Genomic DNA, 7,496 nt, shown 5'->3' with positions numbered 1-7,496 from the left:
GAGAAAAAAATATAAGGAGAAGACAAAACGGTTATATGGGTGCAAACGTGGGAGTTATTAAAACATGATCGAATGATTGTGGAGAACGTGGGGAAGGTAGGTTATCCCTCATTTGTGCGTTAATATTTTGCAGAAAAAACAACCAGCAAAAAAAAAAACTTACTTCCACAGTGAACAGTGAACGGACAAAAATAATCCTAGGTCAACAAATATTTCACAAAATTAGGCCTAGGATTTGGGGCAAAACCTTTATTTCATATATAAAGGGGTTAATTACAGATTACCCCCTGAAGTATACCCCGAAGTATACCCCTTGTAACAGATACTCACTAATGTACCATTTGTAACAGATACCTCCCTCCATCCACCAACTGTGATATTACTGTTTGAAAATGCTGACGTGGAGGTGCATAACTGCCCAATAATATAGCCGTTGGGATTGTGGACGAAAATACCCCTTCATTTTTTATATATATGAACAAGCTTATTACACACATTTTATCCAATTTTCAGCACATTTCACGCACAATTTGACATCAAATTTCACATGCATTTGCACATATTTTTTCACATAAAATACACTAAATTTTCACAATAATTTATTTATTACACTGTATTTATTTAAGATTTTTTTTTACACGATGTCGGGGGGTTCTAACTCGGCAAACTCTCGTTTCTCACGTGATTCATGTCGCTCCTCTAACTATTACATGTCAAATTTTGCAGGTATAAATTGTAGGTGTGTGAGACCCGCACAAATTCGCACAACTTGGACGTCAAAAAACCTCGGTCGTAAGTTTGCCGGTTGTGAAAATTGGGATGTAAGTACCAATTTTTTTCTAAGTACGCCTCAAACTAACTTGACTTCTCTAATTGCATCTACTTAATTTATTGTAGAGTACAAATGGATGCAAATTTTTGCACTGGTTAGAGCCTGAAATCTGTGAGAAGGGAATTCAAATTGGCCAATCAATGCTTGAATTTCTAGACCAAAAGAATAAAAAAATCAGGAAACTTGAAGAAGCTGTATTCAATTTCACAACAAAAAATGAGGAGATGAAGATAATCATTCAAGGTCTAGAGGCTAAGGCTCAAGAATCAAAAATAAAATTGGCCAAGTTCAAACAAATTGCTCAAACTACACATACTCAGTTACTCAAATACAAAAATAACTGAGAAAGTTATAAAGGTGTTTGTAATTTTAATATTTACTGTATTTATATGTAACTTGATGTATGCAACTAATAATGACAAGTCACAGTACTTGTACTTGTACTTGTCTCAAGTTGTATAATGCATACATATCAAAAACTATATCAAAAACTATATTTCCTATAGTATTTGCCAAAAAATATATGAGCGTTTAACTTGTGCTTATATAATATATCAAAAACTCTTACTTATGCTCATAGATTAGTCTTGTCCCCAGTTAGCAAACTCAAGCTCCTCATTTTCAGCTCTTGTTACCATGAATTTGTTGCTAGAAGATTGACCGGAGACAAATATATCACCAAACCTACTTTTCTGCATATAAAGATATACATTAGTACTATCAAGATATAATCAAAGCTATAATTTTTTTATAAAATAAGCTAGTGTTCTTACCATTTTCTTTGGTGGAGGTGCATTGTTGTTGATGCCAGGTTCACTTAGGGCTGCATATGTGCTTTTAAGTGCAGTTGGTATATTTGACAAGGGTACAAAGGTATGTGTGTTTGATATTCCAATCCCATTCCAAAGGCCTATTCCACACAATGGACCATTGCCTCTGCCTCTTTCCAAATTTCTGCCCTTCCCTCTTTCCCTATTTGCAAAATTAGAAGTCTACAACAATTGACAAAAAGTTGAGAATATTGTAAAATTAATGCTAATTAAAATTAATAGTAAAATATTTGAACTCATCCAACCCAATTGGTAGTGTTTATGCTCCTTCCTCTTCCCCTGCCTCTGAAATATGTGCATTCGTTGGGATCCCTAGGTGTAATATTAGAAGTCTGCAGTAAATGAAGAAAAGCTAAGAATATTGTGAAAGTAATGCTACCTAAAATTGATTGTAAAATTTTTAACTCATACCACATTTGTAGTGCCTCGACTCCTTCCTCTTCCTCTGCCTCTAAGATTTATGCATAAGATCTCTAGATGCAATACTATGAATCTGCGAAAATGGTAATCAATTTATTGATTGTAATAACCAAAATAAGATAAGAAATACAATAAACGAAATAATAAAATAATTTATAGCTTACTGATGCAGATTTTGCTGGTGGCCTCTCTATTGGGGGTTTCTTACAAGATCTTTTAATATGTGTGTCATCATCACAGTTAGAGCAAGACATCACACTCCCTCTCTTGCATACTCTACCTCCATTGTTGATCTCATCAAGTCCCTTTCTTCTAGCCTTTTTAGGCCTTCTAGATTGTCTTTTATATGGAGGAGGTTGAATGCATTCTATGTCACTTATATCCCATAAATTATGGTCTCCCACTGGATAAATGACTGAACCATAAGCATGCTTATACTGTGAAACTGAGTAACAAAAGTGGACATAATCTTCTGGTTTCTTATGATCTGTGATCATGGCACATGTTGCATGGGCACAAGGTATTCTTGTTAAATCCCACTCTCTGTAAGAGCATTTGTGTTGCACAAGATCAACGATAAATGAGCTAAATCCTTGAATAATCTCCCAAACCCCAGCACCTGCTTTAACTGCCTCAAACTCTTCTACTCGTTTCATCTTGTTGATGTCCAACTTCTGCTGTATTCTGGGGCATAATCTGCCTTTGTACTTTCCAATCCAATCTATTGTTTCTTGAATTCTACTCATGAACTGCCTTCTAAGTGACTCAAGCATAGTTAAAATAGGCTGATCCCTAGCCTCTTTGATGTAATTATTAAACGACTCACATAAGTTGTTGCTCAGCATGTCACACTTTGAAAATGGTGAGATTTTGTGTTTGCACCATGTCTCTGGGGAATATTTTCAGCCACATATATGCTTATGGTGATTTCAGCCTTATAGCATTCATATTCTTTGTATATTCTTCCTCTTGGTAAGATCTAGCAGCAGCCCACATCAAGTCCTTTAATGCAATATTAGAGAATTTCAGCTTAAAGTTGGCATATAAATGTCTTACACAGTACCTATGCTTAGTTGTTGGCATTAGCTGCTTGAAAGTCTCAACTAAACCTTTCTGTCTGTTTGAGATAAATGTCAATATCTTCTCTTTAATACGCAATCCATTAATCAGAGCATGTAGAAACCAACTCCAACTCTGTTTGCACTCTGCTTCAACAACTGCAACAGCTAATGGGAACATTTGATTATTCCCATCCCTTCCAATGGCTGCCATCAACTGTCCTTCATATGAACCCTTAAGTAAGCATGCATCTAAGCCTATTATATGCCGGCACCCCTTTATAAAACCATCTCTTTGTGCAACAAACATAACAAAAAATCTTTGAAATGTAATTGCTCTATATAATGGAGGGCCTTCAACTTTAACAATTGCTGTAGAGCCAGGGTAAGTTTCAAGTACCTTGTTGGCATATTTTTTGATTTTAAAATATTGATGCTTCACATTACCTTGAATCTTTTCTAATGCCTTCACTTTTGCTCTGTACAACTGCATCCTCGAGGAAAAAACATTGACATCTCTTTTTTCCATCTTCTTGAATGAATTTAATGTCATGCTAGGATCATCAACAAAATTCTGCAGATATTTATTTGCCAAATCATTGGAATCTACTGTTGTATTTTTGAATTTTCTGGGACAAATATGAGGTTCACCCCTGAGTGATTTAATTTGGAAAGTTGTTGATGTTCCATATAGGCTTGCATGAATCCTCTATGTACAACCTTCTCCTTACATTTTGCTGTGACTCGGTGCCTCTCATTCTTTAAGAAATCTAGCTCAAAACCAGACCTAATGGCATACTCTCTGATGGATTTTCTAAATACCTTAACATTCACAAACAGAAGTCCAACTTTGGGGGTTGAATTCGCCATGTCTCTTTTCTCATCAAATTGAGGAAATTTCAGCGTCAAGTTGTCATCATCGGAATCTTGGGGACTGGTCAAGATCTCCGGGTCACTTTGAACGTCACTCTCATACCCACCATTAAAAACTTCTATCTCTTTTGAACCCGTTGTTTCAATCTCCGCATTTACTTCCTTCTCTTGGTCATCTTCCACTGGATCACATGTATCACTACGTCTGTCATCTTCAGCAAAATAGTTAAAATCAGATACTACAACATCATCATCATCACTACTCTCACTGTCGGCCAAATAAGTGGGATCAGTCTCATCATCACTCTCATCCACAATAAGATCATCAGTCTCAGCCATTGGATATGTATATGATGTTATGGGACAGAAGATTGCCTCTTCTTGCTGTGTATGTTCCATATACTGTAGCAGGGGCACATTAATATCAATCTCTTCCACATATATTTCAATTTCATACAAATGTATTTCAATACACTCTGATCATTATCGATCATTTGAAGCCCATCGTTCATTGATTTGAGAAGTAACAAATACCAAATCAGTGCTGTAAAAGAATGCCCCAAATCTCTGACAAGATTTATTATCTCAAAATATGACATTTTATCTGGATCTAGATCAGCCATCACTGATATAGTCCCTCCCAAATAAGAAGCTCTTGCTAGTTCTCTTATCAGCTTTCCACCATGATTAACTCTCAGTCTGAACAAATTATCCTCCATATTTCCTATAATTTCAAATAAAAAAAGAATGGGAATCAAATAAGAGAAAATCCAAAACAAATAGAGAAGGCAAGGTCTCGTTAATGAAAAAAAATTCTAAGCACTAAAAATAAAATAGTCATTTTCTCAATCAATAATTAATAAAATAGCAACTTAACAGTCCAAATAGCTAAGAATTTAACTCAAAAGAACTGGGAAGATTCTTCTCTGTAGAGTCCAAATTAACCCACCAATATTTTTGAGTAAATAAAATTCCCCAATAATTTTGTATGGATGTTTTTCAAATAAAACAGAAAAACAAAGCCACAAATACCAAAATAAAAAATCCATTATCATAAAAAAAAAAATGAACCGTTTCAATAAAACTCAATTTGTTAAAATTAAAAATCATGGAATAGCACATCAAACACTAACATGTGTATTACTCTATTAGAGATTGGCTACGATTACTCGATGGCCATTGTCATTTCGTAGATTTCCTTCAACAATACTGATATTACAGAGATCGGATTTTAGAGAAAGGTTAGGGTTTTTTTTGGGAGAGAATGGAGAGAAATTAGTAATCTGCGTAGTCTTTCCCTTGGTTTTTGTTTTAGTCCTTCGTTATTTAGGGTTTTTCAGCCACCTCAACAAGGATAATATGGTACTTGCACACATTATGTTAACACTGTTAGATGTTTCACGGTTTTTGGTGGATGGAGGGGGGTATCTGTTACAAATGGTACATTAGGGGGTATCTGTTACAAGGGGTATACATCAGAGGGTAATCCATAATTTGCCCTATATAAAGATAACATATTGTTTTTTTTTATAAAAGCACGACCGCCATTGGTGGGGGATAAAGTGGGAGCCAGATTAGATGGCATCGGAAGAAATTTCTATGAATTTCCAATCTGGCCGGATTTGCGAATCTCGCTTGATTTTATTCGATTTTAGTATTAATAAAAGTTGGGGCATCCTAGATAATTTGAGTGTATGTAAAATTTTGAATAAAAAATTGAATTTATTTTAATAGAAAGTTTTTTGAGGGGTTTTTATGAAATAGCCCCTATATTCAAAGCAAAATATTTATAAAGAAAAGGAAAACGAATATCAAATTAATTTATAATCACAACACGAAGAAATATTCTATTACTATGTTTTATTTTTTATTTGTTATATATATATATATATATATATATATATATATATATATATATATAAGTGTGAATTATAAGTAGTTTCTTCCATTTTATGCATGGACAAAAATGTCTTTTGCTTACATAAAATTTGAATGACAATTATGTAAATTATTACTAATTAATTAATAAATACACCAAATAGTGTAGTATTGTTTTTAGTCTACGCTTTATTTATCTTCCTTTTTTTTTTATTACTTTTTGAGTGTAGATTTTACACTCAATACGTTTACTTTACATTGGTTTTTTGTTTCGATTTAATTATATCTGTGATTTAATTAATAGATTTTGTGTTTCATATGTAGGTGAAAACGATAATTAGATGACCATGAAGTAAAAATGATTACAAAAGAAAGGAAAAAAGTTGCAAATAAGGATTAAATACAAATGGAAGAGGGAATCTCGTAACAGCTTTGGCAGTCTCCACTATTTCGAGCATATATCTCTTATACAAACTATATATCACCTGAGTCTAGCGGCATTGGAAAGCTATTTGTTAGAATCCTTTAAAATTCTAAAACTATTTATTTGCAAAGGGTTATAGTTCTTATTTCACGCAACATCCCAACATTCGGACTCCAACATGATCAAAATCGAACAACAAATCATGCTAGGGCGAAGTGGCGGAAATTGAATCATATCAAGAAAAGGTTATAAAAACAACAAATCTCTACACCATAAGCTCGGAATTTTAAACAACAAAGGCGAAGAACGAAAATTGACGAAAACTCAAGCACAGTTTTTCTTATTTATTTTATTAATTCTTTTTTTTTTATCATAAAGAATTACGAGTAGGTAACTTTTCATTATTCTTGGTTTTTATTTTAACCTATGTGGGTATGATATAACATAAATTAACTCCATGTTAAAAAAAAAAATCAACAAAAGTAACATTCATGATTCTCAACAATGACTCACTCCTAAATTTTTTTGTTTATTGTTTGAAAGAAATCTCTTATTTTATATCAACTTATAATATTTACACGAATTCAGAGGCATTGAATTCTTTCAATTGGTATTGGAGCCAACACTTGACCTATAATCAGTGTTCTATCATGTGGTTATTTTGAGAACAGGTTGTATAATGACACAGTATGAGATATTCAATGATGAAGATGTACCAAACAAGGACAAGTCTACTACAACGTCCACTTCAAGATCAGTGAGTAGTAATGGAAGTGTTGTTCCAAGTGCAACAATACCTCCAACAACACCCTGCCCAGTTTCAGGAGATATAAATAAATCTGATTATGATACAGATGATCAAAGGACATGTGTGTGCGGAAAAGAGCCATCTAGCAGAATTCAAAAAAATCATCCCACCTCACAAGTTGTTGGAGATGTCTTTGATAAAATTAGCACAAGGGGTAAGGAAAAAGTAAACTATAAAGAGAAGGTAATATTATCTTCTTTGTCCACCTTATGTGCTGTTGATGATGCATCATGTTTTATTTCCTCTATTGAACCTAAGAATGTCGCAGAAGCATTGAAAGATAATTTTTTTATTAATGTTATGCATAAGGAAATTAATCAGTTTGTTAGAAATGATTATGGCCTATCTAGTGATACATGGACCATGTACTTGT

At 33.6% G+C, this 7,496-nt stretch overlaps 1 long non-coding RNA gene across 1 annotated transcript; it reads right to left on the bottom strand.

The window, feature by feature from the left end:
* Positions 1 to 1,129: 1,129 nt before the first annotated feature.
* LOC148771791 (uncharacterized) lies at positions 1,130 to 5,513 on the bottom strand. The gene is made up of 4 exons (XR_016030528.1): positions 5,147 to 5,513; positions 4,487 to 4,737; positions 1,606 to 1,994; positions 1,130 to 1,524 (listed from the first exon to the last, which is right to left on the bottom strand). It is a non-coding gene; the product is annotated as an uncharacterized LOC148771791 (long non-coding RNA).
* Between the last annotated feature and the right edge of the window lie 1,983 nt (positions 5,514 to 7,496).

The sequence above is a fragment of the Erythranthe guttata genome, chromosome 3, assembly GCF_056151865.1.
Source record: "Erythranthe guttata isolate IM_541 chromosome 3, IM_541, whole genome shotgun sequence".
NCBI lineage: Eukaryota > Viridiplantae > Streptophyta > Magnoliopsida > Lamiales > Phrymaceae > Erythranthe > Erythranthe guttata.
The sequence above is the reverse complement of the archived record's forward strand: the minus strand, read 5'-3'. Positions and strand labels throughout refer to the sequence as shown.